Below are 17476 nucleotides of genomic sequence, written 5' to 3' on the forward strand. Positions count from 1 at the left end.
AAATTTATGAGCATGGGGTGCTCCCCATCTTTCTGTACATTTGTAACCCACTGAAAACACGTGCAAACCCCACCCAAAAAGACACAAAAGCCAGAAAATGCTCAAGATTATTATTAAATATTAATACTAATATTCAGTAAGAATGTGTTAAAGATGTGACAGTAAAGACTTTTACATTATTTATATATATATATATATATATATATATATATATATATATATATATATATATATATATATATATATATATATATATATATATATATATATATATATGAATTCGGTAACACTTTAGTATGGGGAACACATATTCACTATTAACTCTGACTTTTTCCTCAATAAACTCCTAATTTACTGCTTATTAATAGTTAGTAAGGTAGTTTTTGTAGCGTTTAAGTTTAGGTATTGGGTCGGATTAAGGGATGTAGAATAAGGTCATGCAGAATAAGGCATTAATATGTGCTTTATAAGTACTAATAAACAGACAATATCCTAGTAATATGCATGATAATGAGCAACTAGTTAATAGTTAATAACTGAACCTTAAAATAAAGTGTCACCATGAATTCTATGTTGTTTAACTTTCTATCCATCAATGAATCCTGAAAGAAATGTAATATGGTTTCCATACAAATAAAAATATATATTAAGCAGCGCAACAATGTTTTCAACACTGATAATAAGTTTCATAGCATATATCTGACCCTGGACCACAAAACCAGTCATAAGGGTTCAAGTTTTTTTTTAATTGACATGTATACAGCATCTGAAAGCTGAATAAATAAGCTGATGTATGGTTTATAGGACAGTATTTGGCTGAGATACAATAGCTGGAATCTGAGGGTGTAAAAATAATAATAAAAAAATCGAAATATTTAGAAAATCTGCTTTAAAGCTGTTCAAATAAAGTCCTTAGCAATGCATATTACTACTAACAATGTTTTATATATGTACGGTACATAATATCTTCATGGAACATGATCTTAATGTCCTAATGATTTTTGGCATAAAAGAAATGGATCATTTTGATTCAATTGTTGGCTATTGCCACAGATATACCCGAGAGACGCAGGACTGCTGAAGAGGGGCACATTTGAGGATGATTTCTGAGGATCATGGGACACTGAAGACTGGAGTAAAGATGCTGGAAATTCAGCTTTGCCACCACAGGAATAAATTACATTTTAAATAGTGATATTTCACAATATTACTGTTTTATTGCATTATTAATCATATAGGAGCAGACCGAGAATAAAAGACTTCTTTCAAAAACATAAAAAAATTAACACTGACCTTTTTCTTAATGATAGTACTAGTAGATATAATATGTAAATACATGTATATGATACATTTACAATTATTATTATTCTGTGGAATACATCTAATCTACAAATGTTGATGATGAGCGTAGCCAAATAAGCTGAAAATGATCAATGGTCAAGAGGAAAATTAGGTAGACAGACATCTTACCCTGGGGCCTGAACCCATCTTCCTCTTAATACACTACTTTAGCTTATTTCAATACTTTTGTTTTACTTTACTGTCTTTTCTTTAGATTGAGAGTGGCAAAATTTATAAAGCAAATAGAAATGCAGTGCTTCCGGCACAAACAGAGACCTAGCTTATTTTTATCAAGCCCAGGCAGAGACGACAAATGATATGCAGAAAATGTTCCAGTTGGAAGCAGGGAAAGGCTCACTCAGTTGGGATGGTTAAGAATAGTTGTCAATCATACATAATGTAAGCACTGGTCAAAATAAACTGGACTGGTAATTATGTAGTGTACAGTGTGAAGCGTGACTTATTAATATGACTGCAAAGGGACAGGGTTATAATGACCTTATGTTTTCGCAACAGAGACTATATATGTCTCAATGCAAATGTATATGTGACACAAAGTAAACCTAAGTCTTACCATTGTGTATCAATTTATATGTAAAAAGATGTCCTTATATCTCACAATCTCAATAATTGGGCACAAATAGGCTTTAATTTAAATTCATGACATTTGTTCTTTGGAGAAAAATTAAAATTCTGTCAAACTTATCAGTTGCTCCATCACATCCATTAAGCACTGAATATCTATGCTTTTTTTTTTTTTTTTGAGAACAATATTTATTTCTATATCTCCAACTCCCAAGTTATACGTTAGGAAAACCCCTCAGCAGTTACTGTAAAAGATAAATTATATTTTATGAAATGTAGTAATACTGTATGTCAGAGATGTTATTATTGGGAGATACTACATTGGAAAAAGCAATGGCTAGCTTGGATCACATGTGCCTTGATAACCAATCACATTACAGCCTTGACGTCACCTAATTTCATTCGGAGTTGTGCGACAGTCAATCATTATTTGCGGATACCATAGAAATTATTGAGGCGTGGCATTAATCATCATACCTGACTTGCAACTGTCCATGATTTCCTTTATAAAACAATTTTTTTTTTAGTGTCTAGTGAAATAGATCAATCCAAATGTAATGTTTAACTCTTCCTCCACCAGTGTTTAAAAAAAAAGTTGTAGCCAGCACCAGGGTTTTTGACCATTTTCTCAAAAATGTAATAGCCCATAGAATATTTTGTTTTATGAATATCTGAGCATGCAAAATATCAAAAGAAAGAGCTGATCCTCTTCTTTTTTTCTTTCTTTTTTTATTCTAGCTTCATGCATTCTGTAGGTAAGTTTCATAAAAAAGCAATATTTTAAACAAAAAGCTGAGAAAGTCAAATTTTTGTGAAAGACTGACTCCAGATCAGATTCTGAGATGGTCAAACACAGATGGAGGAGATCGAGTCCATCAAAGCTTCAGTCCTGGAGCTCGTCCTGAGTCCACATCTCATTCAGTGACATTATAGTTTTGATTTATATGCTGTTTAATGTTGGTAATCACGCTATTTTGCATATGTGTCTCCTTACATATGATCGCTTGTTTCTGCATCATCTTCGCCTGTGTTTTGATCAGGAGATTCAGGACTCATTCAGGAGATGCGTAATAGCGCCCCCTAGCTGCTAATAGTAAAAACACGGAGAATTCAGTTTTTGGCCGGGTTACGGGTCCTATTTTGAGGATCTGAGTGCATTCTGAAGCTAATAGCACATATGCACTTAGGGCGTGTCCGAATACACTTTTGCTAGTTTAACGGCGGGAAAAACGGTCAGCACGCCTGGCTCATGGTCCAAAAGTGTCGTCCCTCGTCTCTTAATGAGTCATGGTCGTGTTTTGGGCGTAACGTGCAATAAACCAATCAGAGTCTCATCTCCCTTTCCCTTTAAAAGCCAGTTGTGCTGCAACATGAGCGAAGAGACAGAGGAATCCTTTTATTTTTAATATTTAAAAGAATGTGTGTGTGCTGCTGCATGTCCTTGTGTGTGTAATAATGTGTTTGTACACGTGTTGTGCACCACTTAATAGCTCATATTACTAACACACTCTTAATAACACAGAAATACTGCACTATTGACTTAAGCACAGGTGTGTGTTGGTCAATGGTCAGTGGTTTTCAGTTCCTCACAATAGCAACGCTCCAACAATGCTCCTGAACACACCTGGTTTAGACCAGACGCCCATGGGGGAAGACACACACACACACACACACACACACACACACACACACACACACACACACACACAAACACACACACACAGGGGAACAGATGTGTCAATGCTTTTGATATTTAAACAACGAGGAGATGGACGTGAACATGAGAACTGCGTCTGGCTAAAACTAGCAGAACACACTTGAATGGTGTCCGGCGTCGCATTGCACCGGGTGTATGATAGAGCCCTTGGGCCTTTGGCCTTTAAACATGTTGAAGACTAGCCGATGGGCTGTCGATTCATTAAATGATAAGTGATTTCCTCACAAAAGCAGTTTATTCAGCGTAGTGGAGCCTGTCCTCCATTGACATCCATTAAAATAGCCTTGTCTTCTTCTGTACTGCAGCGTTAGCAGGCGTTGGGCTTTTTTGGCTAAGGTTGCAGGCTTGCCTTCAAGTGGCTTTGAATATGTCCTTCTTTTGTTTTCATCTGGACTGACTTCAAACTGTTTCCATGTCAGAGTGAGATGTACAAGTTTTAGCATTTCCTTCAATATTCCCAAGATATCTGGCACTAACAGGGCACTAGGCTGACAAGAACTGACTTTTGGCTTTATTGTATGAAGAACAAGATACAGCTCCTTTAGGAAAGCGGAGACTTTGTCAGTATGAATTCAGCTTGCCAGGAGTCACAACAAATTTGTAGCAGACAAATTTGGCTAAAGCATTGGGAGAAAAGCATTTTCGCTTTCATTAGCCACCCTGTCCCTCCAGGGCTCACTGAGCCTGGTTCCCCCCCCCCCCAACACACACACACACACACACACACACACACACACACACACACACACACACACACACCTCTCTCTCTCTCTCGCTCTCCTCTTCTTCATTGTCACATCACTGCCTGCTGCCTGCTCAGCCAATCAGAGCTAAGTGGGCGGAGTCTCTGGTCTCAGTTGGACAGAGCTTGTTGAAAAGAAAGAGATGCTTTCCTGAAAGACTTGGAGTCGCTTTCCTCTGCGCGAAGCTCACCGTTTTGGGGCTTGGCAGTGAGTGATGACTACAGCACGAGCAGCTCAAGTCTAGATTTAGCATTCTGACACACACACACACACACTGAAAACACAGAGAGAGAGACAGTGGATGTCACAAATCAGCCGTGGCAGGTGCAGTTTCCCAGACTTGGAAGAAGCAGGATAATGCTAATGAGTAAAGAAGAGATCAGCTTCATATGGATTTATCTGTCTGATTGTAATCTCATGTGATCCTACTTGTTTCGGAAGATCACACATTGCACCCATCCTGCTTGGACAAAAATCGAATTGCTAGGACTTTGCATTTTCTAACGAACTGATGCTAAAGTTTGTGCATCTTGTTTTTAATCTTTGAGATAAAACAACCAGCGGCTTTTAAGCATTTTAATTGCATCTGTAAAGAGTGCAGTTAGGTAGCGCGCTCACTTCGGAGCACCAATGCCTGGATTACCCTTTTGACTGCGTAGTGAACCCGTGTGAAATCCCCGCCGAGGAGATACGGTGGGAACTGCATTCCTCCACTAGATCCACAACAAGCCGATCGGATACAAACGCTGTGGGACCGGAGTGAAACCACCCTTTACAGGTCTGGGTGAGTAATCTGTCACAGTTCACCGGACACTCAATCTATATTGGTTTAATCCACCTCACTGAGCTCATCTCGTTGTGTCGAATCATCTCCTGACATAAATGTTACAGCTTAAATGTGTTGGGTATCTCTGCACATCTGATTATGGATATCTGCAGTGTCCAACTACGTCAGATTCTCGTAGGAAACTTCATTTTGCATCCCCCAAAAATGATACGGTTGGTTGCTCTAATTCCGATGTAAACTGCGGTTCTGTTTGACTGTGATTGACTTTGGTTTGATTCATGTATAATCACAATCGCAGAAAAAAAGGTACAAAAGCTGTCACTGGGACAGTACCCTTCAAAAAGGTTTTAATATGTACAATTTGGGTACTAATATGTACAGTTTTTGGAACCAATATGTACCTTTGAGGGTCTAATTTGCTGTCAATGGTGTACACCAGTGAGAGCTTTTGTACCTTTCAAAAAGGTTTTACCATTTAGGTACTAATATGTACACCTTTGAGGGTTTAATATGCACTACCTTTGAAAAGGTACCGCCCCAGTGACAGCTTTTGTATGTATTTATTAATTTTTTGAGAGTAGTGCCTCAACAACACTGTACTTGTGTAGTGATAATGAGTGTATGCAAATAAATATAGCCGTCTTCACTGGTGTAGCAGCCTTTTACATGATATTTGCCTCCGTCTCATTAAACTGGATTTGATTTCATCCCACAATGCTTTCTCAAACTAAATCTAGAGCTTGCCCCAAGAGTTTCCAGCTCCTTGCACAACGACAATAACCCAGAGGGGCGCTCTCAAAACACACACAAAGTCCTTAACTCCCTTTCCAAACTTTCTCCTCACTTCGAAGCTTTTGAACATAATACAGAAAAAACACGAACAGCAGTGGAGTGCTAAAACAAAACCGCCCCACTGCTACAGTGACTCACGGTTTGGCTTGGATGTGTGCCTGGACGCCACAAGAAACCAAACTCCTTGATTTCTTAGGCATGTGCATGTCCTGTCTTTTGCACCAGAATGCGGGGTAAAAGACGACTGCATTGTCTTACGTATGCACATTAATCCTCTTTTCTCACATTGACAGTGGCAGAGCAGATGCATGCTGACATTTGCACTGTTGTACAAGAATATGTAATGCCCCTTTCTGTCAAAATACAAAGCAGCTTGCTTTTTAATCTGTTGCAGCCAGAAATATTTAAGCTAGGATTCTCTCTTCCTATCCATCTCTTTCCCTCCGTCTTAACAGTAGGTTTCAATACAAATTATTTTGGAAAAGCTGATTCCTGGTGTTTCTACACAACAAACCCACCAGGCCATCTTTCTGTGGGAAGAAAAGCATTTCACTCCACATTTATTTAGCAGTGCCAGCCATCGTGGATTTGTATTGTGCACTTACACCTACACGATAGTCGGCCATTGACTATTTCGTCATAACAAGCATTCAGAAAACAATAGGCTACCTCCATTTAAGATCAAATAAACTCTTTGGAGACGAGTGTGTAGCACTTATGCAGCACTTTTGATTCTTAACTTAGCCTACAGAGGGAGCAGTTCTCTTAGCAAGCACGCTTCAACATCAGACCAACAGAATGGTATTCATAACCACTGCAAAAAGAAGAGATGACCACTCGATTGTCAGTCTACAATATTGATTTGTTATTTGAGAGGTCTATCCATTCAATCTGACATCCAAAGATGATCAGTTTCTACTGATACTGTCAAGGGAGAATTAATCCATGTAAGGTGAGCAGAAAATGCTGAAAATGTCTGCATCTGCGACATGCAGGCCTAAGTTATTGGGATGCAAGTCCATGACGTTTCCCCAGTGAACACTCTCTCCTGCTTACTAAGAAGCCCTCTGAGGTTTTTGAAGTGTTAAAGTGGAAGAAGAACACAAAACTCCATTTCCAGTCCCGGAGGGGATGCTGATGTGTGTGTGCGTGTGTGTGTGTGTGTAGTCATTTGCTCTGTGAAGATATAAAAGAAATATCGATCTGCCCAAGCAATATTCACCATCTCAGAGGATAAACTAATGTAAAGAGGATTCAAAAAATACTGCGTATGTTCACTGAAATGGAAATATAACAGCAGTCTGAGGCTATCTCACTAAAAAAAGACACTACACAAAGTGTGAGCTGGATTGAAAGCTACATTGTGTATATAATGTACATTTTATTATATAAGGTTTGCAGCAGACTGAAATGAAATCTCACAGTTTATCTGTAAAACCACTTGATATTTATCAGTATATGCCAGGTTTATAATACACTCCCTGTGCTTTTAACAAATACAGTTTTTGTGCAAGCAACTCATTTTATCCAACTACTGTATTTGAGAACTAAACACACACACACACACACACACACACACACACACACACACACACACACACACACACACACACACACACACACACACACACACACACACACACACACACACACACACACACACACACACACACACACACACACACACACACACACACGTTTGTTTTTGTGACATATGGGGACATTCCATAGGTGTAATGGTTTTTATACTGTACAAACTGTATTTTCTATCCCCTTACACTGCCCCTAAACCTACCCATCACACACACACACACACACACACACACACACACACACACACACACACACACACATATACACACGCGCACACGCACGCACACGCACACACACACACGCACGCACACGCACGCACACACGCTCACGCACACACACGCACGCACACACACGCACACACACGCACGAATGATGGGCAAATAGAGAACGCAAAGATTTATGTGTGCTGTTCTGCAATTAGCAGATAATCATTTGGGAAATATTCTGCCTTTACAAAAAAAAAAATTCACATACATAATGAAAATGAATTCCGATGTTTGGTTATCTCGCTCATCACTTTTGTTGCGATCAACTCCGAAAGCTGATTTGCTTGGCTCATTAGCATGCATAATTACATGCAAACTTCTAAATATCCAAGAAACATCCTGATAAATGCTAAAGCCTGAGCTCCTCTGAACGTACTTGCGTGTGTGTGACCGTGTGTCAAGTAGAGATTGCGAATGTCATTCGAGGTGCAGAACGGGGAGTAAAAATATGGGGATGGCATCGAGCTTATTTTCATGCAAAAAAGGGGAAAAAATTCATGATATAAAAATTATAATATCTAACATAATGCCTAAGCAAGATGAGAGGATATGAGAGAACCATAAAAATGCATGAATAATTAAATATAAAAATATAATATATTCATAACAAAGATGAGGCAGACAGACATATACGTAGATTGTGCCATCTATAACTTTTCTACTGCGTTCACCATAGCTAAAAGTTGGCGTCAGGCCTTCAGTACGGCCTCATTAGTGTCCAGGATGAGTATATTAAGTCTTTCATGTTGGTTATCATATGGTGCATTAAGTCACTCATTAGATAAGCTTCAGTAGTTTTCAAATCTAATTTCGAAGGGGATCCCAGGTCTCCTCATTTAATGGAAGGGACATTTAATTTAAATGAATTGGGTAATTCCCCTGCCCAGACCAAACGAAGGCCCTATGATAAAAGAGCATATATTTACAGATAAAAAGATGAGCTGCATTCATAATATGGATTCTGATTCGCCTCCTTTAGATGAATAACTCACGGTTTTGACATCAACTCAAAATTCACATAGTAGTAGTTGCAGTATGTTATTTAAATCATTTTAATTAGTTGATTTATGCTGTACATTTTTACTATTATTATTATTAATAAATGACGAAAAGTCAGATGCAGGAACAACATTCATTTATAAGACTTTATAATCTAAATTTGTCAGGTTTGCATTATCAAAAATATTTTTCCTGTTTGGATCTGTACTACGTATTAAGACATCCACAGCATATCCGGTTATGTGTTGTGCACAGCCACATTCCTAATTAAAGGGATAGTTCACCCAAAAATGAGCCTGTGATGTTTATCTGCTGACCCCCAGTGCGTCCAACATGTTGGTGTGTTTGTTTCTTCAGGAGAACACAAATGAAGATTTTTAACTCAACCGTTGCAGTCTGCCAGTCATACTGATGTGAACGGTTAACAATTCTTCACTCTAAAAAATGCTGGGTTAAAAAAAAAAGTTGAGTTGAAAATGGACAAAACCAGAAATTGGGTTGTTTGAACCAACTGAATGGACCCATTCAAACAACACAATTTCTGGGTTTGTCCATTTTCAAGCTAGGGCTGGGCGATATGGAGCAAAAAATATATCTCGATATACGATATATATCTTGATATCTTTACAGGAACAATAACCCCCGAAAACTACAGCAAAAACAAATATGCCAAATACCACAAATTCTTTTTTTTTATTGAAGTGCAAAGAGGTAGTCAGTTCATGAAGGAACAAAGTGCTTGTGACATAAAAAAAAAAACTCCCTGATAACATACATAACAATAATTTAACTGTAACATAAAATAAAAATAGCCATCTTTTCATTCATTTCATGCTTTCAAAAGACGAATTAAAACCCTTTTTTACACTTAAACAGTAAGCATTTTGCAGAAAGATGGGGGAATGACTGAGATATTAATAAACTGATTGTCATAATACCACTTCCTGTTAAATTTGTACCAGAATTCAAACAGTAGGCTAGATGTTGCGCTCTTTACCAAAGCGTGACTGATGCGGATCATGTAGGCTTTTTTCCGTTACAGAACGAAATATGAATGTCAGAAGGTAGGCTATAATATGATGGCTACAGTACAACTTACAGAAGAGCACTGTATCTCATAGGACACCCGGGATGTCTCGTATTTCCCTCTTGGTTAAAACATGCATAGACCTATTCATCATAATCCCATGACAAAATAAAAATAACGATATTGCAATCATTTCTAAATGTTTTCAAATAATGCGATCATTTTGACATTTTAACCGAAAACTATGCGATCAGTTAGAAACAAATCATAAACTGACATGATTGCGAATGCGTCTCGCACGTGTTAATCACCTGTGACTGTGGGTGAAACATGCGATTTGAACTATTATGAACATTAATATTTCTTTCTGAATTTTAGCAAGCAGTTGTGTTAGAAGGAAAATCATGGTCTCTTAACTGATTATTGAATAACGCGCGCGCTTGTCAACTTGATAAATAATCCTCACCTGGTTGCGGACGCCGCCGCGTTGAGACAACACGCCAGGGGAGGGGGAACAAAAGCAAGAGGCAGGAGGCGCGCGAGCGGGGGCCGAGCACAGCACAGAGAAGGCTTAACAAGCAAAGTGACGGAATCAGCATGCATTATAAACAATATATCGATATATACGATATGTCAAAATCCATATCGAGTTTAAAAAATATCTCAATATATTTTAAATATCGAGATATCGCCCACCCCTATTTCAAGCCAACTTGGGTTGTTTTTAACACAGCATTTTTTAGAGTGTATGAGAGTTAAGAAAAAAAAAAAAAAACATGCTTAGACAACATACACAAAACCCTGCTGCTCCTGACGATGTCTTAAGATATGAACCGATCGGTTTCTATGAGAAACAGAACAGTATTTATGTTATTTTTGTACCTCATATCCAGACGAATCTCATCTAGTGTTCCCATCCGCTATAACTTCTGTCTGATAAGGTCAAACTGGTGCGATCACACACACACACACACACACACACACACACACACACACACACACACACACACACACACACACACACACCTACACGTATATATATGACCTTCTCAGACGGAAATAATAGCGGATGAGAACGCTAGATGAGATTCGTCTAATATGAGGTAAAAAAATAACATAAATAGTGTTTCTCACAGAAACCGATCGGTTCGTGTCTTAAGACATCAGTGTGTCGTCAGGAGCAGCAGGGTTTTTGTGTATGTTGTCTAAGCATGTTTTTTGTTTAACTCTCATTGAATTGTTACCCATTCACATGCATTATGACTGGCAGACTGCAATGGTTGAGTTAAAAATCTTCATTTGTGTTTTACTGAAGAAACAAACACACCGACATGTTGGATGCCCTGGGGAACAGCAGATAAACATCTCATTTTCATTTTTGGGAAAAATGAATTTTTTTTTTGATGAATCATTTTCATTTTTTGGTGAACTATCCCTTTAATAGTGAATATCACCATGACACGAGGCATCAAAATGGGAAGCTCCCCGCCAGCTGGTCAAGGGGCCAAGGAGAAAATGATTTATTTGACAAAGATTTAAAGATCAAAGGCAATGACTAACCAGGAAGCGCCGATCTCCCGCTGAAGACGATCACAGAAGGAGTCTCCACCAATCAGCCCTAGCAGCAGGACCTCTTCTCCGAGTTTTAATTGGTTGCTTTGACCGGCCGTTCTTCACAGACGTCAAGCTGGACAACATTACATGTGGCGGCGGGGTCAGCTATCGCACCGCCTTTGCTGTTCTTCCTCATAGAAACTCTGTGGTAGAGAGTAATGTGGAAACTATTCATAACAGGCTTGTCTCATCAAGCAACCGATCAGCTTAATTTTTCAACACAAAAGTTAACTATTTCCTCTGAATGTGCAAGACTTACAAATTCAGGGTTCCCACTCTTTTTCAGCGATCAATTTCCAGGACATTTTAAATTTTCCTACGCTGAGAACAGTGATGCCAGAAACGCGTTACTCTAATCAGACTACTTTTTTTCCAGTAACGGGTAATCTAACGTGTTACTATTTCTAAACCAGTAATCAGATTAAAGTAATTTATCCAAATCACTATGAGTTACTATTTTAGTCATTTTCCTTAGTAGAAAAATTAAATATATATTTTTGCTTTCTTCTTTTATCTCGGAGAGAGTATTTTTTCCGGAAATAGTTTTTCATTTCAATTTAAAATGTCAGGAGATTGTTGACATTACTGTTAAAAAATAATTTCTGTGTTGAGGCGGCAGGGGTGTTGTCAGCAAATGCTGGATATAACTAATAAAGTAACTTTTAATCTTACTTAGTTACTTTTAAAATAAAGTAATCTGTACAGTAACTAAGTTACTTTTTAAATGATTAATCAGATTACTTTTTGAAAGTAACTGTGGCAACACTGGCCGAGAATAAAAGACAGATAAAAGATCAAGCCCTAAAGTAATATATTGCTCTCTAAGTCTTTAATATACGTACAGTTTATTGCCATAATATGAGCTTATAATCATACATTATGACTATGGAAACTTGTTTGCACTACAGAATAAAAAAAAAAAAAAAGATAATTGTGACTTTTTCTTGCAATTGTGAGTTATAAATCAGAATTGTGAGATATAAACTTGGATATTTTTCCACAAAATTGGACTTCATAATTCGCAATTGCGAGTTCATGTCTATATAGAAAGTCAGAATTCGCAATTTTGTATTTGTCGCAGAAATCACACATTTTTGACTTTATAACAGAATTGTGAATTTCAATCAATCAATGAAGTGGCTACACTGCACAATCAATCTCTTATTGAGCTTATATCACATCAAAATGATTAGTTAGCAAGTTACTGAATTAGATAGCTGCTTACCGGTTAGCATTCACTGCACACATTTGAGCAGTTATTAACATTATCTAAAACTTCTGCAAGAGGCAACACAAGACTAAACATCCTCATTAAAACACTCCTCACACGTCACAACTCGAACACATACTTTCTGCAACTCAGCAAAAAAAAAAAAAAAAAAAAAAAAATCCAGGACATTTTACATTTTCTCTAAATGTCCATGTTTTTCAGGACTAGTGAACTTGTCATACATTTTCGGGTTTTCCAGGACGCCCGAGAACCCTCACTGTAAAAAAATAAAAATAATAATCAGGTTTCCAATTAAACATTTCCTGCTGGTGTGCGACTCAGACTTTGACCCCTATAAAGCATAATCAAAACAAAAACAAATCATATGGCTGATCATAAGGCCTAAAAGCAAGGAGAAATTACCATTTTACATGGAACCATAAAGACTAATAAATAAATTAGATATTTTTACTCTTATTAAGATAGAGTTACTCTTAGCCTCTGTATTGTGAATGGTATTGATACAGTTTAATTATACTGAATTTGCTATAATATTAAAACTCAAAACATCCAAAAATATGAGGGGTTTAGTCGGGTTCAGACTACACCAGTGTTTTGCCACGGATATATTTTGTCTGTCACTGGAAGTGCATTGCATTATGTTTTCATCAACTTGGAGGATATAACATGTATTGTAGCTTTATGGGTGCTCAGTTTTCTTGCTGTTGAAATCTCAAAATCTCATGATACAAAAGATGAAGTGCAATACACTTGATATTTAAAACAGAATATTTGCTTCAACAAGATGGGAATGACTAAGAATATTCTCCACTCTTCAAATATAAAACACTTTAGTCTTTATGAAGAAAGTGTTTCTTGAGTAAAGAAAACGCTGTACTTACTCAAACACCAACCAGTTCTTTCTTTACCCTTGCATTTCAAACAAGCAGATCAAAAAATATCAGAATAAAAGTGTGGCACTTTGTCAAAATAAATGTCCCGCTTCTAACACATTGGCCAATTAGAAAACCTTATCGATGCTGATATATTAAAAATGCCTAATCAGCCTTGGTGATATATCAGTCGACCAATAGAAAGCTGTGTTCAGAAGAGCTGCTGTGCTCATGATACAGCGGTGGTTGTCATCCACAATGAAACACTATTCAAGATCAAATTATCAATTCTTGTAGCCTGACAAGCCAGACCCACATCAAGGGGTTTGGTTTGGAAACTCTCCATTGACAGCTCAATCCGAGGGGCGGATAAACGGCTGTCTGTCAAACTCCCTCTGCACGCGATTGGATAGCGCTACACCAACCAACCAGAGCAACAAAGGTGAAGCGGAGCTGATAGATTAAACTTTCGCCGTATCCAGTCGGCTAAACTCTGAACACATCTTCCCTTCTTAAGAATGAGTTCAGTGCCGTTCTTTGTTCTTTTCTCAGAGAAAAGCTTAACTCAAGTCTTCCAGAGTCGCGGTCAAAGCTGATTCGAACGAGCGCCGCCGTTCGCCAGTTTCTGTGTTTACTAGAAGCACGCAAACGCAACTCCGCCGTCATTATGTTAAGCCCCGCCTACCGACTCTATACACGATGTGATTGGCCTGACCAGAGTTTGATTTTTACAGCTTATGTGTGTATTGAGAGTTGTTAGACGATACTCGCGTGCGTCTAGATTTCTAGGCTACAATTCTTGCCTCCAGATGCCCGAATGACCATGACTCTTAGTACTGTTGCAAGGGCTGTACCAAGTGTGCGACCGCACAGGGCCTCGCACAAAGTAAAGTGACAGCTGACTTGATGAAGCAAAGCCAAAAGTTAAAGGGTTAGTTCACGCAAAAATGAAAAAGCTGCCATTAATTCCTCACCCTAATGTCGTTGGACACCCGTCAGACCTCCGTTCATCTTCACACACAGATGAAGATATTAGTGTTGAAGTCCGATGGCTCAGAAAGACCGAGAAGATAAACGATCTATGCCGGTGTTGTATAAATAATTTAAGTATAAACATAGTAGGCCTACTTCCCGACTCAATCATAATTTTTGAGAGAAATAGTAAAAGTGAATGCTTATACAAACAAGTTCTCCATTTAGGATTAGAATGAATTCAAGCCCAACGTCTTTGGTGACGTGGATGATCATGTTGTGTTATCTGTCAATCATTGTATAAAGCCCGCCCTGACATTTTGATTGGCCTAAACAGCTCCTATTCAGGCATAATTACTTCACAACGGATCAAGTCCAGACCGAACTTCCCGACCTCAAATGCTGTGGGCGGGGCTAAATTCAGGATTCAGGATCTTCTTGAACCTAATGCTGTTAAACTGAATATACCATTTATTTTCTTAAATATCCATATAAACAAAAAATTGTGCATAACTATAGTAACAGCAGACCCCCGTTAATACATGTTTTTGCAACCCACAAAACACACACGACACGTTTTTTGCAAACCGCCGGCGATTTGATTTCGCAGCTCAGTCTGGAAACCTGTACATTTATTTGTGCTGCTTCTGTTACACTTTTGCAGGAACCAATCACAGACTGGCTTATCCACCTGGCGCGCTACTGGTGGGTTTAATACGATGACGGATCAAGAAGGGAAAAAGGCTTGTTGCCCGTTGATCACGCCTCTTGTGATCTGATTGGTTGAAGGACTATCCAATTGCGTTCAGAGTCATTTCAACTATGCCCGTTGATCACACCGCTTGTGCAGTTAAAAATACACAGCAGACTCCCCAGACCAATGTTTAATCTTAAAAGGTGATAGCCAGAAAACCTCTAGTGTTCACTTCTGTTGGAAACTGCAGTGATATGTACCTATTAGTATGTATTTTGTGGTTTGCAAAAACATTGCCACAGGTACGTTTTGCCAATGAGACCAGGGGCCGGTTGGATAAACCACTTAGGCTAGTCTTAAAAGTAAGTCATCTAATTTTTTTTTCTTTAGGACCGGTCCTAACTTTTTTAATTCAGTTACATAAAATGGTAGATCGATTCAATATGAATCAGAAAAGTAAGACAAGACTAGTTGGACAAATTAGAGCTTAAAGGGTGAGTTCACCCAAAAATGAAATTATGTCCCTAATGTAGTTCCACACCCGTAAGACCTCCGTTCATCTCCAAAATACATTTTGGTCCAAAAATAACAAAAACTACGACTGTCGTAGTTTTTGTTATTTTTGGACCCAAATGTATTTTGGATGCTTCAAGAGACTCTAATTAACCCACTGATGTCTCATATGGACTACTTTGATGATGTTTTTATTCCCTTTCTGGACATGGACAGTATAGTGTGTATACAATAAATGAATGAATGAATGAATGAATGAATGAATGAATGAATGAATGAATGAATGAATGAATGAATGAGGCATTTATATAGCGCTTTTATATGTACTACTGTACACCCAAAGCGCTTTACACTCATGTCAGGGATCTCTCCTCAAACACACACCAGTGTGCAGTATTCACTTGGATGATGCGACGGCAGCCACAGTACAATACCGCCATAGTGCGCTCACCACACACCAGCGATAGGTGGAGAGGAGAGAGGGTGATAGAGCCAATAAAGTGGATGGGGATTATTAGGAAGCCATGATTGGTAAGGGCCAATTGAGGGAATTTGGCTAGGACACCGGGATTACACCCCTACTCTTCTCCGAGAAGTGCCATGGGATGTTTAATGACCACAGAGAGCCAGGACCTCGGTTTAACGTCTCAACCGAAGGACGGTGCCCTGACATTATAGTGTCCCCATCATTATACTGGGGCGTTAGGACCCACACAGACCACAGGATGAGCGCCCCCTGCTGGCCTCACTAACACCTTTACCAGCAGCTACCTGGTTTTCCCAGGAGTCTCCAATCCAGGTACTGACCAGGCTCAGCCCTGCTTAGCTTCAGTCTTGGGCCACAGAGTGATATGGCTGCTGGCTGGACATGGACAGTATTGTGTGCATACACTTGCATACGCTCTCGGACTAAATATAAAATATCTTAAACTGTGTGTGAAGATGAACGGAGATCTTACAGGTGTGGAACAACACTAGGGTTCACCCATAAATTTCATTTTTGGGTGAACTAACCCTTTAAGACACAGTCTTAGTCTTACAATAATGGCTACGTTTATGCTATTAGCCCTAGGTTGGTCGTCTGACCCCAGCATAAGGTTACACTTTAACTTTGGCCAATCATAGTTCAGAATTAATGGGTGGCAACTAGACACACACCGGCCTTACTGTCAAATACGAATGCCAGGACATCCGCAGCCCTGCAAATACACAACCAATCATTACTGCTGCGTAACTCCGGAGTGGAAGAGACAGAATAGCCATTGTTTTACACAGCACAAGCCTGTCATGTACCCGATCCCCTGGTCTCTAGGAGGCAAGATGGATGGTTACGGTTATGGCGAACTCTCCTGGCATTTCGTTCACGGCCCCCTGACCTTTCCTAGCAGCAATGCGATGCACATAACCTATCGATCATCTCCTGACCACTGTCTCTCCCAGGACGAGTATTGTACCAGTGTGCTATTTATGTTCACTCAAATCTGCAATATGGGGATCAATGTTAGATTCATGGCCAACCTTGGTTATGACACATTCTTGGAGCTATGTAAATATGTGCGCTTTAAAATATAACGGTTAGTGGAGATTGATGCTTGGAGATTAGTAGAAATTGATCACCTCAGATAAGTCAACAAAGTAAGGAAAGTCTCATTAGTGACTGATATACAGTTCATTACTGGTTTACTTTGAGCTATTCACTGCACAATTTCACAAATTCTTCTAGAAACTCG

The 17476-nt window shown here is 38.8% G+C and overlaps 1 protein-coding gene across 2 annotated transcripts in view; it reads left to right on the forward strand.

Annotated features, from left to right (window-relative positions):
• Positions 1-4545: 4545 nt before the first annotated feature.
• Positions 4546-17476, forward strand: part of brinp2 (bone morphogenetic protein/retinoic acid inducible neural-specific 2) — a 217395-nt gene continuing 204464 nt past the window's right edge. Inside the window, exon 1 of one of the 2 annotated variants that reach the window (XM_067453480.1) lies at positions 4546-5170. The gene's annotated coding sequence lies outside the window, so the exon portion shown is untranslated. The remainder of the gene's footprint in view (positions 5171-17476) is intronic. The other variant, XM_067453482.1, reaches the window with a different exon arrangement.

Source organism: Pseudorasbora parva, chromosome 9 (genome assembly GCF_024679245.1).
Source record: "Pseudorasbora parva isolate DD20220531a chromosome 9, ASM2467924v1, whole genome shotgun sequence".
Taxonomy (NCBI): domain Eukaryota; kingdom Metazoa; phylum Chordata; class Actinopteri; order Cypriniformes; family Gobionidae; genus Pseudorasbora; species Pseudorasbora parva.